The sequence below is a fragment of the Pelophylax lessonae genome (genome assembly GCF_965119305.1).
Source record: "Pelophylax lessonae genome assembly, chromosome: 11".
Lineage (NCBI taxonomy): Eukaryota > Metazoa > Chordata > Amphibia > Anura > Ranidae > Pelophylax > Pelophylax lessonae.
In genome coordinates, this window is record NC_138778.1 from 233,094,368 (window position 1) to 233,121,810 (window position 27,443).

At 47.7% G+C, this 27,443-nt stretch overlaps 1 protein-coding gene across 2 annotated transcripts in view; it reads right to left on the reverse strand.

The window, feature by feature from the left end:
- CACNG5 (calcium voltage-gated channel auxiliary subunit gamma 5) overlaps positions 1–27,443 on the reverse strand; it is a 137,211-nt gene that overhangs the window by 99,823 nt on the left and 9,945 nt on the right. The window contains exon 1 of one of the 2 annotated variants that reach the window (XM_082272116.1): positions 3,962–4,099. The exons of the other annotated variant lie outside the window; for it this stretch is intronic. The gene's annotated coding sequence lies outside the window, so the exon portion shown is untranslated. Of the gene's footprint in view, positions 1–3,961; positions 4,100–27,443 lie in introns of those variants that run through there. 2 annotated transcript variants of the gene reach the window in all.

Sequence of the window (27,443 nt, forward strand, 5' to 3'; positions counted from 1 at the left end):
TGGTCAAACCATATCTTTATGGAGCTGGCTTTGTACACAGTGGGGGCACAGTCATTCTGGAACAGAAAAGGGTCTTCACCAAACTGTTACCACAAGGTTGGAAGAGCACAATTGTCTACAGTGTCTTTGTATGATGTAGAATTAACAGTACCCTACACTGGAGACACCTGTACTGCATCATTGGGAAGGGGGTTTACAGACTTCTGACCAAATAGTGTATAATGCAGCTGAATGTATATGAAAATCTCTTCCTGCAAAAGTCAAGCTTGGTTCCACCATTCACGATGCTGGTCAAATTGGTGGAAATGGATGTGACTGAACTCTTTTGTCTCCAGTATTTTGGCCAGAATCGTCAGGTGACAGCTCACCATGACCTCTACCCAGGGCTTTTTTTCTCAGAGAATAGGTTCAGGAACTCCCCCTTCTAAGTTACTTTGAGTCTCCGCCCCCTACTCACCTCCAAGCACTAACCCTTGGTTCCACCCCTTCCAACCTCCAAGCACTGACCCTTGGTTCCACCCCTTCCAACCTCCGAGCACTGACCCTTGGTTCCACCCCTTCCCACCTCCGAGCACTGACCCTTGGTTCCACCCCTTCCAACCTCCGAGCACTGACCCTTGGTTCCACCCCTTCCAACCTCCGAGCACTGACCCTTGGTTCCACCCCTTCCAACCTCCGAGCACTGACCCTTGGTTCCACCCCCTACCCAGCTTCCAGTACAGCCCCTTTTAGAGAACATAGAGCCAAGTATAATTTTGTATTGGAATGTATAGGATTAGGTTATAATAGCAAGAAAAGCAATAAAATAGATCCCCCACAGCCAGCAGCAATAGACCCCCCCCAGCAGCAATAGACCCCCAGCAGCAGAAAAAGATCTCCCAGCGGTCAACTTTAATTGACTCTCTAGCAGCCAGCAACAGTGGACCCCTCCCTAAACAGTAGATCCCTTCTAGCAACAATTAACCCTCAGTATCAAAAGATCCTCCACCAGCAACAATAGATTGCCATGCAAAACTAGATCCCCTCCAGCAACAATAGATCTCCCAGCAGCCAGCATCAGTAGACCCTCCGGCACCCATTGGAGGTGCCGGAACTGCATTCCCCCGCGTTCCCGCTGAAAAAAAGCCCTGCCTCTACTCTGTTCTCGCTCTATGACGCGTCCTGAGGGCGCAGATTGTCACCTTGATTGTAGTAAATTGGTGTTGCGAAGAGCCCTCTTCAGTAATCTGCTCTGAATTAGCCAGTGATTGGCTTCCATTCAGGATCAGCAAAGAGCTTTCTAGAGGCTCCTCCGTGTGAAAGTCAAGTGGTGTCAGCCACAAGAGCGCGGAGGGCGGAGCTGTGATTGCGGTTCTTGGCCCCGGATCCAGCTGAGCCGTTGCCAAAGGCTGTCACCACCTCAGACAAAATAAATTTCAATTAAAGCCGCAGTCTACGGAACGTCAGCGTGTCTTCGTCCGGATTATACAGATACATGAGGAATAAATACGAGAGAGTTTCTGGAACACTGGGATCAGTGAAGAGTGCAACAAAATGCCAAAACAAGCCATTTCTGATGTCACAGAGTGCGGGGGTTTTCGTTCCCCGCTGTTACTGAGTCTGGCCAGAAAATACGCGGATGTTCCAATTATAAGAGCGCTCGGACTCGGAGCAGCTCACAGATTAGATAACATGTTTCTGCCAAGACTGTCAGCGTACCAATTATTGTTATAATGCAACACTGAATTCATTCAGAGATTTATTCCTGAAGGCGGATGATTTTTTCACTGCTGTTCACTGGGCAATCCCAGCTCAGACCCACAATGTAATCCATGCATTGTCTCGCTCTACGTACTGTCTACCGACCCTGGCACCTCGCTTCATATGTGACAGGTCAAAATAATTCATGTTTTGTAATCACTTAATATGTAAAATTAAAAAAAAAAAGAGTTGCATCTGGAATGTATTCACATCGCTTCACTTTTTCTGCATTTTGTTATGTTACAGCCTTATTCCAAAATGGAATGCATCTATTTTTTTCCTCAAAATTCTACAAACCCTCCCCCATAATGACAACTTGAAAGAAGTTTGTTTGAAATCTTTGCAAATTTTAAAAATATAAAAAGGAAGAAATCCCATGTACATAAGTATTCACACCCTTTGCCGTAACACTCAAAATTGAGCTCAGGTGCATCTTGTTTCCACTGATCATCCTAGAGATGTTTCTACAACTAGATTGGAGTCCACCTGTGGTAAATTCAGTTGATTGGACATGATTTGGAAAGGCACAAACCTGTATATAGAAGGTCCCACAGCTAATGGGCCATACACACTATAAGATTTTCTGAAGACTTTTTCCTTTAGACTTACCAAAACCATATAATATGAGGTCAAACCTAAACACTTTCAATTTGTATGCAATCTGGCAGGCCCTTGCACTACATAGAAAAGGTAAATCTGAAGGAAATCTAACCACAAAAGTTGGATAGTGTGTATCCAGCTTAACGGAGCATGTCAGAGCACAAACCAAGCCATGGAATAGTCTGTAGACCTCGGAGACAGGATTGTATGGAGGCACAGATCTGAAGGTGCCAATGAGCACAGTGGCCTCCATTATCCATAAATGGAAGAAGTTTGGAACCACCAGGACTCTTCCTAGAGCGGCCGGCCGGCCAAACTGAGCGATCAGAGGAGAAGGACCTTAGTCAGGGAGATGACCAAGAACCCGATGGTCACTCTCACAGAGCTCCAGCGTTTCTCTGTGGAGAGAGGAGAACCTTCCAGAAGAACAACCATCTCTGCAGAACTCCACCAATCAGGCCTGTATGGGTGTGGCCAGACGGAAGCCACTCCCCAGTAAAAGGCACATGACAGCCCGCCTGGAGTTTGCCAAAAGGCACCTGAAGGACTCTCAGACCATGAGAAATAAAATTCTCTGCTCTGATGGAACAAAGATTGAACTCTTTGGCCTGAAAGGGAAGCGTCATGTCTGGCGGAAACCAGGCACCGCTCATCACCTGGCCAATACCATCCCTACAGTGAAGCATGGTGGTGGCAGCATCATGTTGTGGGGATGTTTTTCAGTGGCAGGAACTGGGAGACTAGTCAGGATGGAGGGAAAGATGAATGCAGCAATGTACAGAGACATCCTTGATCAGAACCTGCTCCAGAGCGCTCTGGACCTCAGACTGGGGCGAAGGTTCATCTTCCAATAGGACAACGACCCTAAGCACACAGCCAAGATAACAAAGGAGTGGCTACGGGACAACTCTGTGAATGTCCTTGAGTGGCCCAGCCAGAGCCCAGACTTGAACCCGATTGGACATCTCTGGAGAGATCTGAAAATGGCTGTGCACCGACCCTCCCCCATCCAACCTGATGGAGCTTGAGAGGTCCTGCAAAGAATAATGAGAAAAACTGCCCAAAAATAGGAGTGCCAAGCTTGTAGCATCATACTCAGAAATACTGGAGGCTGGAATTGGTGCCAGAGGAGCTTCACCAAAGTATTGAGCAAAGGGTGTGAATACTTATGTACATGGGATTTTTTTTTTTTTTTGTTTTGTAAATTTGCAAAGATTTCAAACAAACTTCTCTCACATTGTCATTATAGGGAATTGTTTGTAGAATTTTGAGGAAAATAATGAATTTTGGAATATGGCTGTAACATAACAAAATGTGGAAAGGTGAAGCGCTGTAAATACTTTCCGGATGCACTGTATTTGTTTATTAAACACATTTCAGTAAAAATAAAAATCTATTATAGAACCCAGCTAGTATACATACCTGAAATCTGTCATTATATGCATTTCCCACAATACCCTGTCAGGCTCATCATTCACCCCCTACTTTGTTGTATATCGTTGGATCTCAGCAGCAGAATGACCCTTCCAGAACCCCCAAAGAGTCTCAGTCTTTTTGCTGCATTCCCTAACCTGTGAAATAGAGAGAGAGCAGATGGGTGGAGATGGAGAGATCAGATCACCTGTCTGATCTCCACCCCAAACTGAAAAATAAATGTTTCATGTCAGTATGAAAGGCTGTTCTGTGCCAATAGAGGAATCACACACAGAATTCATCAATCTGCAGACAGGATGAACTTTCATTATGATGTAAATCCCTCCGATGGCACCAGATGAGATGAATGAAAAGCGGGACGGGGCTGTGACTGGTGAGGGAGGAGGTGGAAGCGGACAGACGTCTTCATGATTGCTGAGCAGATCTTCACATCTCCCCCCCCCCTTACCATCAAAGATTGCCGTACTCCCTCCCAGGATTTGTCTTCCCCCCTACAATCCCCCAATCTTCCTCCCAGGAGTCATCTGCCCCCCTACAATCCCCTGTCCTCCTGCCTAGGAGTTGTCTTTCACCCTACAATCCCGTGTCCTCCCACCCAGGAGTGTTCTTCCACCCTACAATCCCCTGTCCTCCCGCCTAGGAGTTGTCTTCCACCCTACAATCCCGTGTCCTCCCACCCAGGAGTGTTCTTCCACCCTACAATCCCCCCTGTCCTCCTTCCCAGGATTTGTCTTCCCCCCCTACAAACCTCTGTCCTCCCTCCCAGGAGTCGTCAACCCCTCTACAATCCCCAATCCTCCTTCCCAGGAGCCATCTTCCCCTCTACAATCCCCTGTCCTCCCTCCCAGGAGTCATCTTCCCCCCCTACAATCCCCTGTCCTCCTTCCCAGGAGTCATCTTCCCCCCCTATAACACCCTGTCCTCCCGGGGGTCGTCTTTCCCCCACAATCCCCTGTCCTCCCTCCTAGGAGCCATCTTTCCCCCCCCTACAATCCCCTGTCCTCCCTCCTAGGAGCCATCTTTCCCCCCCTACAATCCCCTGTCCTCCCACCTAGGAGCCATCTTTCCCCCCCTACAATCCTCTGTCCTCCCACCCAGGAGTCGTCTTCCCTCCCTACAATCCCCCATCCTCCCTCCCAGGAGCCGTCTTCCCCCCCTATAACCACCTGTCCTCCCGCCCGGGGGTCATCTTCCTCCCACAATCCCCTGTCCTCCTTCCCAGGAGTCATCTTCCCCCCTACAATCCGCTGTCCTCCCTCCCAGGAGTCGTCTTCCCCTCTACAATCCCCCGTCCTCCCTCCCAAGAGTCGTCTTCCCCTCTACAATCCCCAGTCCTCCCTCTCAGGAGTCGTCTGCCACCCTAGAATCCCCCATCCTCCCTCCCAGGAGTCGTCTACCCCCCTACAATCCCCCATCATCCTTCCCAGGAGTCGTCTTCCTCCCTACAATCTCCTGTCCTCCCTCACAGGAGTCGTCTTCTCCCCTACAATCCTCCATCCTCCCTCCCAGGAGTGGTCTTCCCCCCTATAATCTCTCATTCTCCCTCCCAGGAGTCTCCCCCCCCCTACAATCCCCCATCCTCCTTCCTAGAATTTGTCTCCCCCCCCTACAATCCCCCGTCATCCTTCCCAGGATTCATCCCCCCCTACAAACCCCCTGTCCTTCCTCCGAGAATTCATCTTCCCCTCTACAACCCCCCCATCCTCCCTCCCAGGAGTCCTCTTCTCCCCTACAAACCCCTGTTCTCTCTCCCTGGAGTCATCTGCCCCCCCTACAATCTCCCGTCTTCCCTCCCTGGAGTCATCTGCCTGTAATGTTCTGGTACCTTTGGGTACCCTAATTACTCTTTCATAAGTGTATGCGCCCCACCATTCTCTTTTGGTAAGGTGCGCATACACCTTTAAGACTGATGCTGTCATCACTGAGCGCCGGACTGGATGGCTATTTAGATCGCCGGCTCTCACTCACATGTGTTCGTTCAAACTGCTTTGTGCCTTGATGCTAACCTGTCTTGAAGCTCTCATGCTTGCAAGCATACCTCGCTGTCGGAACCACGCTGCGCTGATCCCTGTATACCGCTACCGGATCATCCGCTCTTGCCTCTCCTCTCCTCTGCTACATTGCTATTAGTGATAAGTAACCCACAGGGGAAACCTCTATAACTTTCATACTAAAGCTTACACTATCTAGCACTGCATACTAAGGACTATTACTACATCTGCATTATCTAAGATTGCTAGCTCTTGAGCCTACTACCACCTGTTCTTGCACTGGGTTGATCTCTCTTGTATGTCCACCTGCTACTCTGTCATCTGCTACCATACGTGACTGCTAAACCTATCTGCATCCCATCTGCTACTATCTTACTTTCAAGAACATTTCCTTTCAAGTGTCTGTCATCTACCATCTCTACCCAACCTGTCTCTTCAGCCTATCATCACTGTGTTACTATATACATAAGTCACTTTAGGAAACATCTTATTGAGTGTGTGTATTTACTTGCTGAATTGAGATCATCCACACCTGATGAGTCATTGAGAGTTGGGATTGGTGTCTCAGCGTTTCTCTACATGACTACTGAAGTGGAATATTTCTGCAGCTGAAAATCCACATCATACATAAAACGCAGGAGCGTTACAGATTGAACGAACCACAAATGGATTCAGCAGAAATAACCACTCAGATGACACAATTAAAACAGCAATTACCTGCGTTAATACACGCACTTGCTGAATTAAAAGAAGACAATCAGGCTCTGTCGCAGCAGGTAATTAGACTGACACAACTTACCACTGCTCAGTCCCCTGAACCCAAAATAAATCCTCCTTTGGTATTTACAGGCGATCGCAAAAAATTTCGCGAATTTAAAACCGCATGTGAGTTACTTTTCTTGCTAAACCCCGTACCTACCTTACTGATCACATTAAGGTTTGTACTATTATTTCTTACCTAACAGGCGATCCTTGGGCCTGGGCAGACTCTCTTTTTGAGAAAAGCGACCAGCTTCTCAACTCCTATGCCTTGTTCCTAGCAGAACTCACTAGCCTATATGATGATCCCAATAGGCAGAGTACTGCCGATCTTCAATTAAGATCCTTGAAACAAGGTGGGAGACCTGTAGAAGACTTTGTCGCAGAATTCAAGAGATGGACCCTTGATTCAGAATGGAATGATGCATCTCTGAAATCCCAATTTAGGCTTGGCCTATCAGAGGCCGTTAAAGACGAGCTCGCCCGAGCGGATCTGCCAAAAACCCTGGATGCATTGATACAACTCAGTATCACCATAGATAGAAGACTACGAGAAAGAAAGGCTGAGAAAATGGGAATGCCATTATCCAGTTCTTCTCGGATTTCGGCCGTTGACCCCGTTCCTATGGAGGTAGGAACCATACGCCCACCTCTATCAACTATGGAAAGAGCCAGAAGACGATCTGGTAATCTCTGCTTGTACTGTGCATCCCCGGATCACAAGATAAACGTCTGTCCCCTAGTCTACAAAAAGAAGGGTGAGTGTTCACATGTCCTCCTAGGGGGATTGACAACTTCAATCACTAACCCTTACCTTTCTGTTTGCTTAACATTACAGTGGGACCAGAACAGGATTACTACTAAGGCCATGATTGACACAGGATCTTGTGGAAATTATATTGACATACGTTTTGCTGCTTTAAATAAAGTTCCTATTATTTCTAAACTTAAACCTGTCTCAGTGAGTCTTATTAATGGTGTTCCTTTATCCTCTGGTCCGATCACTGATCAGACACAGGCACTCCTAGTCACTACTAACGGGTCTCATATGGAGACCACTACCTTCGATCTAATACCTTCACCCCACTTTCCCATTGTTTTGGGACTTCCCTGGTTGCACACACATCAACCAACCATAGATTGGAAGAAACGGACCCTGACCTTCCTCTCTTGCTATTGCGAGGGTACGTGTAACCTCCCGTCTTTCGGGAAGATCCTGTCTGTGGTGACAGATGAGATTGCACCACTATGTTATCAGGATCTCTCTGAGGTTTTTCTTGAGAAAAATGCTCAAGCACTACCTCCCCATTGAGACTATGATTGTAGCATTGATCTACTCCCAAATAGCAAATTGCCGTTCGGTCATGTTTATCCTCTTTCACAGGATGAACTTTCCCATCTCAAAGACGATTTGGATGAGAATTTTGAAAAAGGTTTTATTAGACCTTCCACTTCTTCCACAGCAGCAGGACTCTTTTTTGTCCACAATAAAGACTCAAGTCTCAGGCCTATCATCGACTATAGGCAATTGAATGCTATTACAATAAAAGATCGCTATCCTCTACCGCTTATCCCTGAGCTCATTGAGCAGGTGCGTGGAGCTACCTATTTTTCAAAATTGGACCTGAAAGGAGCATACAATCTCATTCGAATCCGTGATGGACACGAGTGGAAGACTGCATTCAGAACCAGATACGGATTGTTCGAATATCTTGTAATGCTATTCGGGCTATGCAACGCCCCTGCAGTTTTTCAACGATTTATAAACGATATTTTCAGAGACTTACTAGATGTCTGTGTTGTGGTATATCTGGACGATATACTTATATATTCACGATCCCTGTCTGAACACATAAGACATGTAAGATTAGTATTATCGAGATTGCTTGCACACAACCTTTATGTGAAACTGAAAAAATGCTTGTTTCATAAAGAAGAGGTACTGTTTCTAGGCTACATCATATCCAAAACAGGAATCGAGATGGACATGAGTAAGATATCCTGCATTCAGGATTGGCCTACACCAACCACACGCAAGGCGCTACAGCGATTCCTTGGATTTTCGAATTTCTACAGGAAGTTCATTAGAAACTTCTCTGCCATTGTGAGACCCCTCACACAGCTCACTAGCATTAAAAAAACATTCAAATGGTCAGATGAAGCAAATAAAGCTTTTCACCTGTTAAAGACAAGGTTTACTTCTGCTCCCATACTACGCCATCCAGACCCATCCCTCCAATACATTCTGCAAGTAGATGCGTCAAACATGGCAGTAGGAGCAATACTCTCCCAACGACCAACTCACACTTCACCACTTCATCCAGTCGCCTTTTTTTCTAAATCCCTAAGCAGTCCAGAGATAAATTACCCCGTGGGTGAAAAGGAACTGCTTGCTATAAAATTGGCTCTGGAGAATTGGCGACATCTACTCGAAGGCACCCAATTACCAATACTTATATACACGGACCATAAAAATCTCCAATATCTTCAGACTAACAAAACTCTCTCGCACCGACAGGTTACGATGGTCACTATTCTTTCTAAGGTTTAACTTCCTAGTGACCTACACACCTGCAGATAAGAACAAAAAGGCGGATGCACTATCACGACTAACTGAAGAAAACTACTTCGAAATCCCTTCCGTTCCTATAATACCTCACAAACGCATTATTGGAGTTGTCCGTTCCTTGAAGGAAGAGGTTTTGCATGGTATAAGTTTGGATTCACCCCTACCACAACTAAATACTGATGCAGAAGGCTTCCTCTACTACAACGACAAACTTTACATACCACCTACCCTACGCACCAAGATCTTGGAATTATCGCATGATGTGCCTATGGCAGGACATATGGGTATGACAAAGACTCTTAATCTGATTACCAGGCAATTCTGGTGGCCTGACATGAAAACATCTATACAAAAATTCGTCTCTTCATGCAATGTCTGTGCCAGGTCCAAAATTGACACTACGAGACCATCCGGTCTACTATGCAGTCTACCAATACCCCAAACTCCATGGGAAGTTGTGTCCTTGGACTTTATAGTGGAATTGCCTCCTTCCAAAGGATTTAATACCATCTTAGTGTCAGTGGACCATCTGACAAAAATGGCACATTTCATTCTTATACGCAGACTACCTTCGTCCAAACAAACGGCAGAACTCCTGATGAAACATGTCTTTAGATTACATGGTATCCCAAAAACTCTTCTGTCTGACCGTGGATCACAATTTATTTCCAAGTTCTGGCAAGAACTATGTCACATACTACGGATCGAGTGGAAGCTCACTTCTCCTTACCATCCGCAGACCAACGGACAGACTGAAAGAGTCAACCAATGCATCGAGCAATATTTACGTTGTTACACTTCTTACCAACAGGATGATTGGGTGGATCTTCTCCCTCTGGCAGAATTTGCCTACAACAACGCAACCCACAGTACGACCAAGCAGAGTCCGTTCTACTTGAACTATGGGTTTCATCCCTCTATTCTTCCACCACGCATCCTTCCTTCAAATAACCCAGTAGCTTCAGACTATCTTACCCAAATAAAGGACTCTCTGGGTTTGCTTAATACTACCATTGCACACGCTCACAGTCAACAAAAGAAGTACTATGATTTTCGCAGAAGACCTTCTCCTCAGTACGCTATCGGGGACCTCGTTTGGCTCTCAACAAAAAATTTAAGACTGAAAATCCCTAGCAAAAAGCCTGGACCTCTGTTCTTGGGACCTTTCCCAATCAAGAAACTTATTGGAAAAGCTGCAGTACAGCTTACATTGCCAATAGACCTCAAAATACATCCCATTTTCCATGTGTCGCTACTGAAGCCCCATGTTCCTAACCAAGGAATAAGGCCTACTATCCCACCTCCTCCTCCTGTACAAGTTGAAGGTGGAGAAGAATATGAGATAAAAGAGATTCTGGATTCTCGTATCCACAGAGGAAGACTTCAGTACTTGGTTCGATGGAAGAACTATGGGCCCCAAGACGACACCTGGCTAAACACCTCTGACATACATGCCTCTAGATTAATCCGCAATTTTCATGCGAAGTACCCAGACAAACCAGCTCCAGAGGCCTTCAGGAGCCGGCCTTAAGGGGGGGGTACTGTAATGTTCTGGTACCTTTGGGTACCCTAATTACTCTTTCATAAGTGTATGCGCCCCACTATTCTCTTTTGGTAAGGTGCGCATACACCTTTAAGACTGATGCTGTCGTCACTGAGCGCCGGACTGGATGGCTATTTAGATCGCCGGCTCTCACTCACATGTGTTCGTTCAAACTGCTTTGTGCCTTGATGCTAACCTGTCTTGAAGCTCTCATGCTTGCAAGCATACCTCGCTGTCGGAACCACGCTGCGCTGATCCCTGTATCCCGCTACCGGATCATCCGCTCTTGCCAAACCTCTCCTCTGCTACATTGCTATTAGTGATAAGTACCCCACAGGGGAAACCTCTATAACTTTCATACTAAAGCTTACACTATCTAGCTCTGCATACTAAGGACTATTACTACATCTGCATTATCTAAGATTGCTAGCTCTTGAGCCTACTACCACCTGTTCTTGCACTGGGTTGATCTCTCTTGTATGTCCACCTGCTACTCTGTCATCTGCTACCATACATGATTGCTAAACCTATCTGCATCCCATCTGCTACTATCTTACTTTCAAGAACATTTCCTTTCAAGTGTCTATCATCTACCATCTCTACCCAACCTGTCTCTTCAGCATATCATCACTGTGTTACTATATACATAAGTCACTCTAGGAAACATCTTATTGAGTGTGTGTATTTACTTGCTGAATTGAGATCATCCACACATGATGAGTCATTGAGAGTTGGGATTGGTGTCTCAGCGTTTCTCTACATGACTACTGAAGTGGAATATTTCTGCAGCTGAAAATCCACATCATACATAAAACGCAGGAGCGTTACACTGCCCCCCTACAATTCCTCAGTCCTCCATCCCAGGAGTCATCTCCCTCTCTACAATCCCCATCCTCCCTCCCTGGAGTCATCTTCCCCCCTACAATCCCTCGTCCTTCCTCTCAGGAGTCGTCTGCCCCCCTACAATCCCCTGTCCTCCCTCCCAGGAGTAGTTTGCCCCCTCTACAATACCCCATCCTCCCTCCCAGGAGTCATCTTCCCCCTCTACAACCCACCGTCCTCCCTCACAGGAGTCGTCTGCCCCCTCTACAATCCCTCGACCTCCCTCCCTGGAGTCGTCTGCCCCCCTACAATCCCCCATCATCCCTCCCTGGAGTCATCTGCCCCCCTACAATCCCCCGTCCTCCCTCCCTAGAGTCGTCTGCCCCCCTACAATCTCCCGTCCTCCCTCCCTGGAGTCATCTGCCCCCCCAATACTCCTTCCTTGGAGTCGTCTGTCCCCCTACAATCCATCATCCTCCCTTTCAGGAGTCATCTTCCCCCTACAATCCCCCATCCTCCCTTTCCAGGAGTCGTCTTCCCCCCCTACAATCTCACATCCTTCTTTAGCCCTGCTGGCACACATTACCCTCTTCTCAGGTGAACACAGCCCTGTTGGCACACATTGCCCTCTTCTCAGGTGAACACAGCCCTGCTGGCACACATTACCCTCTTATCAGGTGAACACAGCCCTGCTGGCATACATTACCCTCTTCTCAGGTGAACACAGCCCTATTGGCACACATTACCCTCTTCTCAGGTGAACACAGCCCTGCTGGCACACATTCCCCTCTTCACAGGTGAACACAGCCCTGTTGTCACACATTGCCCTCTTCTCAGGTGAACACAGCCCTGCTGGCACACATTGCCCTCTTCTCAGGTGAACACAGCCCTGCTGGCACACATTGCCCACTTCTCAGGTGAACACAGCCCTGTTGGCACACATTGCCCTCTTCTCAGGTGAACACAGCCCTGTTGGCACACATTACCCTCTTCCCAGGTGAACACAGCCCTTCTGGCACACATTACCCTCTTCTCAGGTGAACACAGCCCTGTTAGCATATATTACCCTCTTCCCAGGTGAACACAGCCCTGTTGACACACATTACCCTCTTCCCAGGTGAACACAGCCCTGCTGGCACACATTACCCTCTTATCAGGTGAACACAGCCCTGCTGGCACACATTACCCTCTTCTCAGGTGAACACAGCCCTATTGGCACACATTACCCTCTTCTCAGGTGAACACAGCCCTGCTGGCACACATTCCCCTCTTCACAGGTGAACACAGCCCTGTTGTCACACATTGCCCTCTTCTCAGGTGAACACAGCCCTGCTGGCACACATTGCCCTCTTCTCAGGTGAACACAGCCCTGCTGGCACACATTGCCCACTTCTCAGGTGAACACAGCCCTGTTGGCACACATTGCCCTCTTCTCAGGTGAACACAGCCCTGTTGGCACACATTACCCTCTTCCCAGGTGAACACAGCCCTTCTGGCACACATTACCCTCTTCTCAGGTGAACACAGCCCTATTAGCACACATTACCCTCTTCTCAGGTGAACACAGCCCTGTTGGCACACATTACCCTCTTCTCAGGTGAACACAGCCCTGCTGGCACACATTCCCCTCTTCACAGGTGAACACAGCCCTGTTGTCACACATTGCCCTCTTCTCAGGTGAACACAGCCCTGCTGGCACACATTGCCCTCTTCTCAGGTGAACACAGCCCTGCTGGCACACATTGCCCACTTCTCAGGTGAACACAGCCCTGTTGGCACACATTGCCCTCTTCTCAGGTGAACACAGCCCTGTTGGCACACATTACCCTCTTCCCAGGTGAACACAGCCCTTCTGGCACACATTACCCTCTTCTCAGGTGAACACAGCCCTGTTAGCAAATATTACCCTCTTCCCAGGTGAACACAGCCCTGTTGACACACATTACCCTCTTCCCAGGTGAACACAGCCCTGCTGGCACACATTACCCTCTTATCAGGTGAACACAGCCCTGCTGGCACACATTACCCTCTTCTCAGGTGAACACAGCCCTGCTGGCACACATTGCCCTCTTCTCAGGTGAACACAGCCCTGCTGGCACACATTGCCCACTTCTCAGGTGAACACAGCCCTGTTGGCACACATTGCCCTCTTCTCAGGCGACCACAGCCCTGTTGGCACACATTACCCTCTTCCCAGGTGAACACAGCCCTTCTGGCACACATTACCCTCTTCTCAGGTGAACACAGCCCTGTTAGCAAATATTACCCTCTTCCCAGGTGAACACAGCCCTGTTGACACACATTACCCTCTTCCCAGGTGAACACAGCCCTGCTGGCACACATTACTCTCTTTGCAGGTGAACACAGCCCTACTGGCACACATTCCCCTCTTCTCATGTGAACATAGCCCTGTTGGCACACATTACCCTCTTCTCAGGTGAACACAGCCCTGTTGGCACACATTACCCTCTTCTCAGATGAACACAGCCCTGTTGGCACACATTACCCTCTTCCCAGGTGAACACAGCCCTGCTGGCACACATTACTCTCTTTGCAGGTGAACACAGCCCTACTGGCACACATTCCCCTCTTCTCAGGTGAACACAGCCCTGTTGGCACACATTACCCTCTTCTCAGGTGAACACAGCCCTGTTGGAACACATTCCCCTCTTCCCAGGTGAACACAGCCCTGTTGGCACACATTGCCCTTTTCTCAGGTGAACACAGCCCTGTTGGCACACATTACCCTCTTCTCAGGTGAACACAGCCCTGCTGGCACACATTTCCCTCTTCTCAGGTGAACATAGCCCTGTTGGCACACATTACCCTCTTCTCAGGTGAACACAGCCCTGTTGGCACACATTACCCTCTTCACAGGTGAACACAGCCCTGTTGTCACACATTGCCCTCTTCTCAGGTGAACACAGCCCTGCTGGCACACATTGCCCTCTTCTCAGGTGAACACAGCCCTGCTGGCACACATTGCCCTCTTCTCAGGTGAACACAGCCCTGCTGGCACACATTACCCTCTTATCAGGTGAACACAGCCCTGCTGGCACACATTACCCTCTTCTCAGGTGAACACAGCCCTATTGGCACACATTACCCTCTTCTCAGGTGAATACAGCCCTGCTGGCACACATTACCCTCTTCTTAGGTGAACACAGCCCTATTGGCACACATTACCCTCTTCTCAGGTGAACACAGCCCTGCTGGCACACATTACCCTCTTCTCAGGTGAACACAGCCCTGCTGGCACACATTCCCCTCTTCACAGGTGAACACAGCCCTGTTGTCACACATTGCCCTCTTCTCAGGTGAACACAGCCCTGCTGGCACACATTGCCCTCTTCTCAGGTGAACACAGCCCTGCTGACACACATTGCCCACTTCTCAGGTGAACACAGCCCTGTTGGCACACATTGCCCTCTTCTCAGGTGAACACAGCCCTGTTGGCACACATTACCCTCTTCCCAGGTGAACACAGCCCTTCTGGCACACATTACCCTCTTCTCAGGTGAACACAGCCCTGTTAGCAAATATTACCCTCTTCCCAGGTGAACACAGCCCTGTTGACACACATTACCCTCTTCCCAGGTGAACACAGCCCTGCTGGCACACATTACTCTCTTTGCAGGTGAACACAGCCCTACTGGCACACATTACCCTCTTCTCAGGTGAACACAGCCCTGTTGGCACACATTACCCTCTTCTCAGGTGAACACAGCCCTGTTGGCACACATTACCCTCTTCCCAGGTGAACACAGCCCTGCTGGCACACATTACTCTCTTTGCAGGTGAACACAGCCCTACTGGCACACATTCCCCTCTTCTCAGGTGAACATAGCCCTGTTGGCACACATTACCCTCTTCTCAGGTGAACACAGCCCTGTTGGCACACATTACCCTCTTCTCAGATGAACACAGCCCTGTTGGCACACATTACCCTCTTCTCAGGTGAACACAGCTCTGTTGGCACACATTACCCTCTTCCCAGGTGAACACAGCCCTGTTGTCACACATTACCCTCTTCCCAGGTGAACACAGCCCTGCTGGCACACATTACCCTCTTCAAGGGTGAACACAGCCCTGTTGGCACACATTGCCCCCTGCTTGGTGGTATGGAACATGTTTTGTCACTTTGTTCTGCTCTCAGAAGGCTTCTTAGTCTCCTCAGTCCCAGGCAACTGTGAGTAATACTTCCCAAAATTAGTCACTGCAACCCACACCGCACTGAACACCCACTACTTGTTATGCCGGCAGGAACTGGGAGACGGTCTGATAATAAACAACAACCAAAGAGGAAACAAACAATATTAGAATTCCCCAATGTACTGGGTTGCCCTAGACCACCTGGATGTACTGCCCAAAGTAGCAGCCCTCTCTAAAGTACTGGATGTACAAACAGGGAACCCTATCAGTGGCTGAGTTTCCAGGGCGGAACAATTGCACCATAACGGTTTTCATTTAAACAATATAATTTTTGCACGCGCCATTTCATTCTTTAAATGTTAAAAGGAACCTCTTCATATCAGTCAACACCTGCTGGGATCTTCTGAATTCCAAAAATATTCATAAATACATTTCTTCTCTTTGTATCCATGGTGACAGTGCTCAGTTTGTAGAAAGTTTTTCACCAAAATCCTCGTCCCTGTGCTCTTGTAATTGGTTCACTGCACAGTCCACACAGAGGTCCATGTACGGACAGCCTAGTGCAGTGGTCTCCAAACTGTGGCCTGGGGTACGAAAATGGCCCTTTGCTTGCTTTTATGTGGCTCTTGTTGGGGCACTGTTCTCTTAACTGTTGCTGACATATTTCCTGACACTGAAAGCAACAATCCTCTCTTTGACACCAATAATGAGGCACTATTCCTCCCACTGACACCAATAACGGGGCACTATTCCTCCCACTGACACCAATAACGGGGCACTATTCCTCCTATTGACACCAATGATGGGGTTCTAATCCTTCCATTGACACCAATGATGGGGTTCTAATCCTCCCATTGACACCAATGATGGGACACTATTCCTCCTATTGACACCAATGATGGGGCACTGATCCTCCCATTGATACCAATGATGATGCATTAATCCTCCTATTGACACCAATGATGGGGCACTGATCCTCCCATTGATACCAATGATGGGGCACTGATCCTCCTATTGACACCAATTATGGGGTTCTAATCCTCCCATTGACACCAATGATGGGGCGCTAATCCTCCTATTGACACCAATGATGGGGTTCTAATCCTCCCATTGACACCAATGATGGGACACTATTCCTCCTATTGACACCAATGATGGGGCACTGATCCTACCATTGATACCAATGATGATGCATTAATCCTCCTATTGACACCAATGATGGGCACTAATCCTCCCATTGACACCAATGATGGGCACTAATCCTCCCATTGACACCAATGATGATGCATTAATCCTCCCATTGATACCAATGATGATGCATTAATCCTCCCATTGATACCAATGATGGGGCACTGATCCTCCCATTGATACCAATGATGGGGCACTGATCCTCCCATTGATACCAATGATGGGCACTAATCCTCCCATTGACACCAATGATGGGCACTAATCCTCCCATTGACACAAATGATGATGCACTAATCCTCCCATTGATACCAATGATGGGGCACTGATCCTCCTATTGACACCAATGATGGGGCACTGATCCTCCCATTGATACCAATGATGGGCACTAATCCTCCCATTGACACCAATGATGGGCACTAATCCTCCCATTGACACCAATGATGGGGTTCTAATCCTCCTATTGACACCAATGATGGGCCACTGATCCTCCCATTGACACCAATGATGGGGCGCTAATCCTCCCATTGATACCAATGAGGGGGTTCTAATCCTCCCATTGACACCAATGATGGGCACTAATCCTCCCATTGACACCAATGATGGGGCACTAATCCTCCTATTGACACCAATGATGGGGCACTAATCCTCCGATTGACACCAATGATGGGGCGCTAATCCTCCCATTGACACCAATGATGGGGCGCTAATCCTCCTATTGACACCAGTAATGAGGCACTAATCCTCCCATTGACACCAAGGATGAGGCACTAACCTTCTCATTCATAAAGGTGAATAATCAAGCGCCCAGGACCTCAGAGGTTTGTGTATTAAGCCAATCTAGGGATAAGTAATTGCTGCTAATTTACTGCAAAAACTGCATGAAAGCTGGAGGAAAAAAAAATAATCAGCACAATACTTAATAATTCCCAGATGGTATCAATTAAAGATTTAAAGATGATAATCTGCTATTCTACACCACAAATCAAGGTTCTGATATATCTTCAGATAAAAGGTGCAAATCCAATGGGCATAACAAGCAAACATACACACACTATCTATGGGAAGCAAAGACTCTTCAAAAATCCTAAGCAATTAAAGTTTCAATATTTTTATTGAGTTTTCATGAGAAGAACAAAAGTCATAACAGTGCAAAATGTGGCATCAAGGCTCAGCCATACAAGTAAGAAGTGGTACAGCATCTTCAGAACATGAAATATAAAAATATAAAAGAAAACATTTGTAAACAGTAGGATATTGACTAAAGTCGTGGTATAAGTAGAGCCCCCAATCCTCCACACTGAAGGTCGGTTGGTCTGGGCCCCGCCCCCTGGCCAGGGCCGGTGCTAGACTGTTTTACGCCCTAGGCAAGATCAGCTACTTGCGTCCCCCCGCCCCAAAAAAATAGAATAAAAAGGGAAGGGGTTAAAAACTGCTCTATGTCATATCCAGTGACCCTGATCTGATGGTTCCTCCATGTAATGCTGTCATAACCTGTGATCCCAATGTTCCTCTATGTCACATCAGGGGTCTCTGATGTTCCTCCATGTCACACCTGGGGACCCTGATGTTCCTCCATGTCACACCTGGGGACCTCCATCCCCCATGGCACACCCAGGGTTTCCAATTCCTCATGGCACACCTGGTGACCCAAAAACCCCTGTTACACTTGTGATCCCTCTCCCCCATGTCACACCTGGTGACTCAGATTCCCCATGGCATACCTGGTGACCGCAATTCTCTTTCACACCAGGGATACTCCATGTCACACCCAGGGACCCTGATTCCCTGTTCTGGGGACACTCACTGGGCGGTATGAAGAGAGTGGCCCGCACTCTGCCCTCCCTCAGGGCCGGCCTTTGGGGTGTGCGAGCTGTGCGGCCGCACAGGACGCCATGGGCAACAGGGGCGCCGTGCGGTGATCACAGCTCGCAGATGATCAGGCCGCACAGCGGGAGGTAAGCGGCGATCATGGCCTGGAGGTTCAGTGTAGAAAAAAAGAAAACAGGCGCCACTGTAGTTAGCCAGAAAGTTTATTGCACAAAATACATACTGACTTACATGAAAGTAAGCTCCAATCCGTATCGCAGCGTCTCCAGCACACGATCCGGCCGTCCACCGGTCCGGAGGTGATGTCACAGGAAGCTGGTCGGAGACTGGGTAACCCGGAAGCCGCAAATGGAACGCAGACTCCCGGAAATGACGCAACGCGTTTCGGAGCATGCGCACTCGGCTCCTTCCTCAGGCGTAAGTGACTGCCACCTGGTGCCAGGTTTAAATACAGCAGTCCACGATCAATTAACACTACAATCAACACAAGGGGCGGCGCAATACTCTGCAGACCAGCTATAAAGCCAACACTTCTGGAGAGTCCGTACAACACTTTTAAATAATATAGTGGATTTCATACTGGGGCTTATCCATATACAAACAGCTTTAAACATAAATATACCTAACGAATATTATTACGTCCTCTACTATAGATGTACTGAAACATGACTTTTACACGATATGCTAAAAATTAAAGATTAAAAGTAAATTTTGTATACACATATGTCCCTCTGTATTGGGGTACACCAAAAAGGGGGGGGGGGGGGGGGGGCTACCTTATAAATAAGAAGAGAACATAGGCTCCTAAATCCGGAAATCATGAATTCACCAAGGAATTCATTTTCCATGATGCGAATGTATTATGGATACATATACATGTATATATATACATATACATATATATATAAAAAAGGGGGAATTACACATACTAAATCAAAAAAATGTTATAAAAAATGTTTTAAAAAGCAATAATAAGATATGTTAAAAAGCATACCTATATGTGCGCAGGTGTAGAGCACGTGCAGACACATATGTACGCATACACCCTAGGATGGGGGGAGGGGAAGGAAAAGGGAAGGACGGGAGGGGAAAGGGAGGGGGAAAAATTAGGACGGGAGGGGAAAGGGGGGGGGGGAAAAATTAGAAAGAAGAGGGAAAAAAGAAGAAAAAAAGGAAAATTGAGTGGATAAGAATGCACTGACTCACAGAATAGTATTAATATCTAGCTCCTCGTTTAATCCCCCGGGAGCCAGAACATTCAGGGCGTAAATCCAGTAGGTTTCCCTACTGCATAGACGCCTGAACCTCTCAGCCTCAGAAGTACCTTTTGGGATAGCCTCAATCACCCAGACATATAGTCTATATGTCTGGGTGATTGAGGCTATCCCAAAAGGTACTTCTGAGGCTGAGAGGTTCAGGCGTCTATGCAGTAGGGAAACCTACTGGATTTACGCCCTGAATGTTCTGGCTCCCGGGGGATTAAACGAGGAGCTAGATATTAATACTATTCTGTGAGTCAGTGCATTCTTATCCACTCAATTTTCCTTTTTTTCTTCTTTTTTCCCTCTTCTTTCTAATTTTTCCCCCCCCCCCTTTCCCCTCCCGTCCTAATTTTTCCCCCTCCCTTTCCCCTCCCGTCCTTCCCTTTTCCTTCCCCTCCCCCCATCCTAGGGTGTATGCGTACATATGTGTCTGCACGTGCTCTACACCTGCGCACATATAGGTATGCTTTTTAACATATCTTATTATTGCTTTTTAAAACATTTTTTATAACATTTTTTTGATTTAGTATGTGTAATTCCCCCTTTTTTATATATATATGTATATGTATATATATACATGTATATGTATCCATAATACATTCGCATCATGGAAAATGAATTCCTTGGTGAATTCATGATTTCCGGATTTAGGAGCCTATGTTCTCTTCTTATTTATAAGGTAGCCCCCCCCCCCCCCCTTTTTGGTGTACCCCAATACAGAGGGACATATGTGTATACAAAATTTACTTTTAATCTTTAATTTTTAGCATATCGTGTAAAAGTCATGTTTCAGTACATCTATAGTAGAGGACGTAATAATATTCGTTAGGTATATTTATGTTTAAAGCTGTTTGTATATGGATAAGCCCCAGTATGAAATCCACTATATTATTTAAAAGTGTTGTACGGACTCTCCAGAAGTGTTGGCTTTATAGCTGGTCTGCAGAGTATTGCGCCGCCCCTTGTGTTGATTGTAGTGTTAATTGATCGTGGACTGCTGTATTTAAACCTGGCACCAGGTGGCAGTCACTTACGCCTGAGGAAGGAGCCGAGTGCGCATGCTCCGAAACGCGTTGCGTCATTTCCGGGAGTCTGCGTTCCATTTGCGGCTTCCGGGTTACCCAGTCTCCGACCAGCTTCCTGTGACATCACCTCCGGACCGGTGGACGGCCGGATCGTGTGCTGGAGACGCTGCGATACGGATTGGAGCTTACTTTCATGTAAGTCAGTATGTATTTTGTGCAATAAACTTTCTGGCTAACTACAGTGGCGCCTGTTTTCTTTTTTTCTACTTGTGCCAGCGGATTCCTCGGAGTTTCCTAGTCAGTGCTGCCTCGTACTTTGCCATTCAGGACAGTCCCCAACAAGAATTTGGAGCATCCCCTGCGCCCCTTCTACAGCGGTGGACTCCTTCCCTCTTGCCTGGTCAGAAGCGCCCAACAACCACTTTCTCTGGAGGTTCAGTGTGGGGGTCTCTGATGTAACGGGGGCTCTATGTGGGGGGGTCTCTGATGTAAGGGGAGCTCTGTGTGGGGGTCTCTGATGTAAGGGGGGCTCTGTGTGGGGAGTCTCTGATGTAAGGGGGGGCTCTGTGTGGGGAGTCTCTGATGTAAGGGGGTCTTTGATGTAAGGGGGGGGCTCTCTAATGTAAAGGGGTATTTGATGTAAGGGGGGGCTCTGTGAGGGGTCTCTAATGTAAGGGGGGCTAAGTTATTAGTGATCATGAAAAAGAAAAGTCAAATAAAGTGCAAGAAAATGTGCGGGGGGGGGGGTGTCACGCGCGCGGTGGGGGCGCCACAGGATTAGCTCGCACAGTGCGCCTGAACACCTAAGGCCGGCCCTGCCCTCCCTCACTGTGATCCTGCTGATTCCTTCTCCCAGGACACTCCTCTCCTGGACCACAGTGCTCACCACAGCTCCAACCGGCTCCTGGTGGAGGGAGAAGCAGCAGTCAGAGAGCTCCGCACCTCCTTCATCCCCAACATCCTCAGACCATTCCGTTCCGTTCCGTAGCGACGATCTGCTCCAGTAAAGGTGCCGCCCTCCAGTGCTGACCCCCGGCTCAGGTTCAGCTCTCCTCCACTCCCTGCTTAATACCGACCCAGGGAAATGAACGGCTGCCCACCAGCTCAGTGTAGAGAGTCACTTCCCACCCAGGGTTTAGGCCGCTCAGCTCCAGACGAAGAGGATAATAATGCAGCTAGCACTCCGGTGGGCTCCTTTCCTGCCCCTTGGGGCTCCCCCAACAATGGTGGAAAGCCAGGGCCTGGTAGTTCTGCCACTGCCCCAGACACCTGGCATCTTCCTCTGTCCCTTCTTCCTCCCCCACTGCTGCCCCTTTCCTCAGCTCACAAGGGTCATTCATGATGGAGCGTGAGTGCTGACTCGTGGCTGCGCCCCTAGGTGGCAATGCGCCCTAGGCGGCTGCCTAGTTTGCCTAGTGGAAGCATCGGCCCTGCCCCTGGCTTCCTAAGCAATTTAGAAAAAATAACCAGCTCTCTGGAGAATATCTATACAATACCAATCAGTATAAATCATTCAGTTTCTTTTAGATATTTGTGAAGTATATATGGTAGATATATAAATAGCAATCCAGCAAGATAAAGTGCAAGCTGAAAAAATGACCAGCTACCTAGAAATTCTCTATTAGGTGCTAATCAGTATGATTATTCAGAAAATGTTTCTATAAAGTGCAAACAATATTCCAGTATTGTGAAGTATATATGATAAATATATTGTGCGGCTGATTTTTTTTTTGGGGGGGGGGGCATTTGTTCTGGGAGGATTTGGTGGATGGTGGGAATATTTGGGCTGGAAGGGGGGGATTTCAGCAAGGGGTCAGATTTGTACCTGGAGGAGGGGGGATTAGGGGGTTAGCATGCAGATTAGTGCTCGGTATTTGGGGGAGATTTGTGCTGACGCATGTTTATATATGGACTTCTAATGACCTTGTCCCAGCACTGCACTGCAGCCCATAGTCAGAGGCATTCACCAACAGAGGCAGCACTGTCAATCCAGAAAGCAGTGGGCGGTGCTGGGTGGGGCCAGGTGCTGATTGACAAGTACATGTTTGTGAATCAGCACAGAAGCCACACCCCCTGCAACACGTTCTCCTCCCACTCTAGCGCAAGCAGGGCACAGCTACTTCAGAGTGACAACTCTGCTCTGAATTCAGGAGCAGTGCAGCATTGTTGTCACCCCATCACAGGAAGCTGCATTAGGTGGACTTTGCTTTGTATTTGTGGGGTTCTGCAGGGGGACTAAGAGAAAACTTTATATTTGGATGGACTTATAGTTAAGTGCTACTGAATATATTTTAGGAGACCAGAGTTCTACTTTAAAGAAACCGGTCACCACCTACACCGGGAAGAGTCAATTCCCCGGCACAGCCCTCTCCCTCCTTGTATGTCATAGCCCTGTACTCTTCTCGGCATGTCTAATTACTGTCTGTGCTGGCCCAGCTCCTCAGCCCCTTGTCCTTATGCTGGGGGGGATTTGGAAGATGGGGAGGTAAAGAAGATTTGTGCTGAGAGAGGCGATTTCAGCAGGGGGCGGATTTGTACTGAGAGGAGGGGGAATTTATGCTTAGGGGGTAAGCATACAAATTAGTGCACAATTTTTCGGGGGAATTTTAGCTGCAACCTAATGCTCATACATCTTGGGGGGGGGGGGGGGTGCAGTTAGGCATGTTCACCCTGGGCTCAAGATGACCTTGGTCTCGGTACTGCTTGGCCCCTTAGTTCCAGTGAAGGGAACTCTTAAGGTGTCAGAATACCAAGACATTTTGGACAATTTCATGCCCCCAACTTTGTGGGAGGAGTTTAGGGATGGCCCCTTCCTGTTTCAACATGACTGCCCACCAGTGCACAAAGCAAGGTCCATAAAGACATGGATGAGGGAGTTTGGTGTGGAGAAACTTGACTGGACTGCACAGAGTCCTGACCTCAACCCAACAGAACACCTTTGGGATGAATTAGAGCGGAGACTGCGAGCCAGGTCTTCTCTCCAACATCAGTGCCTGACCTCACAAATGCCCTTCTGGAAGAATGGTGAAACATTCCCATAGACACTCCTAAACCTTGTGGACAGCCTTCCCAGAAGAGTTTAAGCTGTTATAGCTGCAAATGGTGGAGCCAACTCAATATTGAACCCTACGGACTAAGACTGGGATGTCATTAAAGTTCATGTGTGTGTAAAGGCCGGCGTCCCAATACTTTTGACAATATAGTGTAAGTTGATTTTTTTGGTAGGAGTTCCACCCCTCCTCCCATAGCCTGCGTCAGGTGAAGAGGGGTCGCAGCTTCACTCTTCTTCCATTTGCGGACAGCCAGTGGTCTGCAGATCCTCTCCTGCCTCTTATAATAAGACGTCACCCATCTCGACAGTCTCTCAAGTGTTTCTTTTATAAACAGCTTTTACATCCTCACAAAGTTCAGAAATAATGACATGGAATTGTTCAGATGCACTTAGAAATATCCCCAGCCTTTGAATGTCAGCGGCGCGTCTCCATCTGTGCGGGATCCAAACCCAGCAAGAAAGTGCAAAACTGCACAGATTGTGCCTCACGCCGACTCCGGTCCATGAAAGATTACCACAATGATAATGGGAAACGTACACATTGTACCCGTTTATGGGGCCTTGATCACGGCAAACATTCTTATATCAAAAATGTGTCTTCAAATAGACGGGTTGTGTAGATATGATGGAGTGTGTGGATATGGAGGGGTACTTAGATATGGAGGGGTGCTTAGATTTGGTGGTATTTGTAGATATGAATGGGGTTTGTACTGTAGATATGGAGGTGCTTAGATATGGAGGGGTGCTTAGATATGGAGGGGTGCTTAGATGTGGTGGGATTTGTAAATATGAATGGGGTGTGTACTTTAGATATGGAGGGGTGTGAAGATATGGATGGGGTGTGTAGGTATGGTGGGGTGTGTAGATAAGGTGGAGTTGTTTAGATGTGGTGGGGTCTGTAGATATGGATGGGTGTGTAGATATGGATGGGTGTGTAGATATGGAGGGGTGTGTAGATATGGAGGGGTGTGTAGATATGGATGGGGTGTGTAGATATGGATGGGGTGCTTAGATGTGGTGGGCTTTGTAGACATGGATGGGGTATGTAGATATGGAGGGGTGTGTAGATATGGTGGAGGTGTGTAGATGTGGTGGGGTGTGTAAGTATGGTGGGGTGTGTAGATATGGTGGAGGTGTGTAGATGTGGTGGGGTGTGTAAGTATGGTGGGGTGTGTAGATGTGGTGGAGGTGTGTAGGTACGGTTGGGTGTGTAGATATGGTGGAGGTGTGTAGATATGGTGGAGGTGTGTAGATATGGTGGAGGTGTGTAGGTATGGTTGGGTGTGTAGATATGGTGGAGGTGTGTAGATATGGTGGAGGTGTGTAGGTATGGTTGGGTGTGTAGATATGGTGGAGGTGTGTAGGTATGGTTGGGTGTGTAGATGTGGTGAGGTGTGTAGATGTGGTGGGGTGTGTAGATATGGTGGAGGTGTGTAGATATGGTGGAGGTGTGTAGATATGGAGGGGTGTGTAGATATGGAGGGGTGTGTAGATATGGAGGGGTGTGTAGATATGGTGGAGGTGTGTAGATATGGTGGAGGTGTGTAGATATGGTGGAGGTGTGTAGATGTGGTGGGGTGTGTAGATATGGAGGGGTGTGTAGATATGGAGGGGTGTGTAGATATGGATGGGGTGTGTAGATATGGATGGGGTGTGTAGATATGGATGGGGTGCTTAGATGTGGTGGGCTTTGTAGACATGGATGGGGTATGTAGATATGGAGGGGTGTGTAGATATGGTGGAGGTGTGTAGATGTGGTGGGGTGTGTAAGTATGGTGGGGTGTGTAGATATGGTGGAGGTGTGTAGATGTGGTGGGGTGTGTAAGTATGGTGGAGGTGTGTAGATATGGTGGAGGTGTGTAGGTATGGTTGGGTGTGTAGATGTGGTGAGGTGTGTAGATGTGGTGGGGTGTGTAGATATGGTGGAGGTGTGTAGATATGGTGGAGGTGTGTAGATGTGAGGGAGGGGTGTAGATATGGAGGGGTGTGTAGATATGGTGGAGGTGTGTAGATATGGAGTATTGTGTAGATATGATGGAGTGTGTGGATATGGAGGGGTGCTTAGATACGGAGGGGTGCTTAGATGTGGTAGGATTTGTAGATATGGATGGGTGTGGAGATATGGAGGGGTGTGTAGATATGGTGGGGTGTGTAGATATGGAGGGGTGTGTAGATATGGAGGGGTGTGTAGATATGGTGGGGTGTGTAGATGTGGTGGGGTGTGTAGATGTGGTGGGGTGTGTAGATGTGGTGGGGTGTGTAGATATGGTGGAGGTGTGTAGATGTGGTGGGGTGTGTAGGTACGGTTGGGTGTGTAGATATGGTGGGGTGTTTAGATGTGGTGGTATTTGTAGATATGGAGGGATATTTAGATGTTATGGAGGGATGTTGCCATGGTAGGGATGTTTAGATATGGTGGGGTTTGAAGATGTGGAGGAGGTGTTTAGATTTGGTGGGGGTTGTGTTTTGATGTGGTGGGGGTTGTGGATATCCCGTGGTGTATAGATGTTATGTGGGTGTGTAGATATGGTGGGTTGTTTAGATGTGGTGGGGTGTGTAGATATGGTGGGTTGTTTAGATGTGGTGGGGTTTGTAGATATGTCGGGTTGTTTAGATGTTATGAAGGTGTGTAGATACGGAGGAGGTATTTAGTTATAGTGGGATTTGTTGATATGGAGGAATGTTCAGATGTGGTATATAGATATGATCAGTTGTGTAGTTATAGAGGGTTGTTTAGTTATGGGGCATGTTAGTATGGAGGAGGTGTTTGGATATGGTGGGGTGTGTAGATTTGGGAGGGGTAATGAATTATGCCGGGGTGTTTAGATATGGAAGTGGTGTGTAGATATGGTGTGGTTCTTAGATGTGGTGGGATTTAAGGATATGGATGGGGTGTGTAGATAAAGAGGGAGTGACTACTTATAGTGGGGTGTTTAGATATGGAAAGGGTGTGTAGATATGGTGGGTTGGAGTGTGTATATATGCAAAGGGTCTGTAGATATAGTGGGTTGGGGTGTGTAGATATGGAAAGGGTGTATAGATATGGTGGGTTGGGGTGTGTAGATATGGAAAGGGTGTATAGATATGGTGGGTTGGGGTGTGTAGATATGGAAAGGGTGTGTAGATATCGTGGGATGGGATGTGTAGATTTGTAACAGGTGTACAGATATGGTGGGTTGGGGTGGGTTGATATGGAAAGGGTGTGTAGATATGGAAAGGGTGTATAGATATGGTGGGTTGGGGTGTGCTGATATGGAAAGGGTATTTAGATATGGAGGGGTGTGTAGATATGATGGGTTGGGGTGTGTTGATATAGAAAGGGTATTTAGATATGGAGGGGTGTGTAGATATGGAGGGGTGTGTAGATATGGAGAGGTGTTAATATATTGCGGGGTGTGTAGCCATGATGGAGTGTGAAGAGGTTTCCCCTTCTAGTAGGTAAATACATACAGTCTCCCATTTGGATTGGTGTAAGTTCC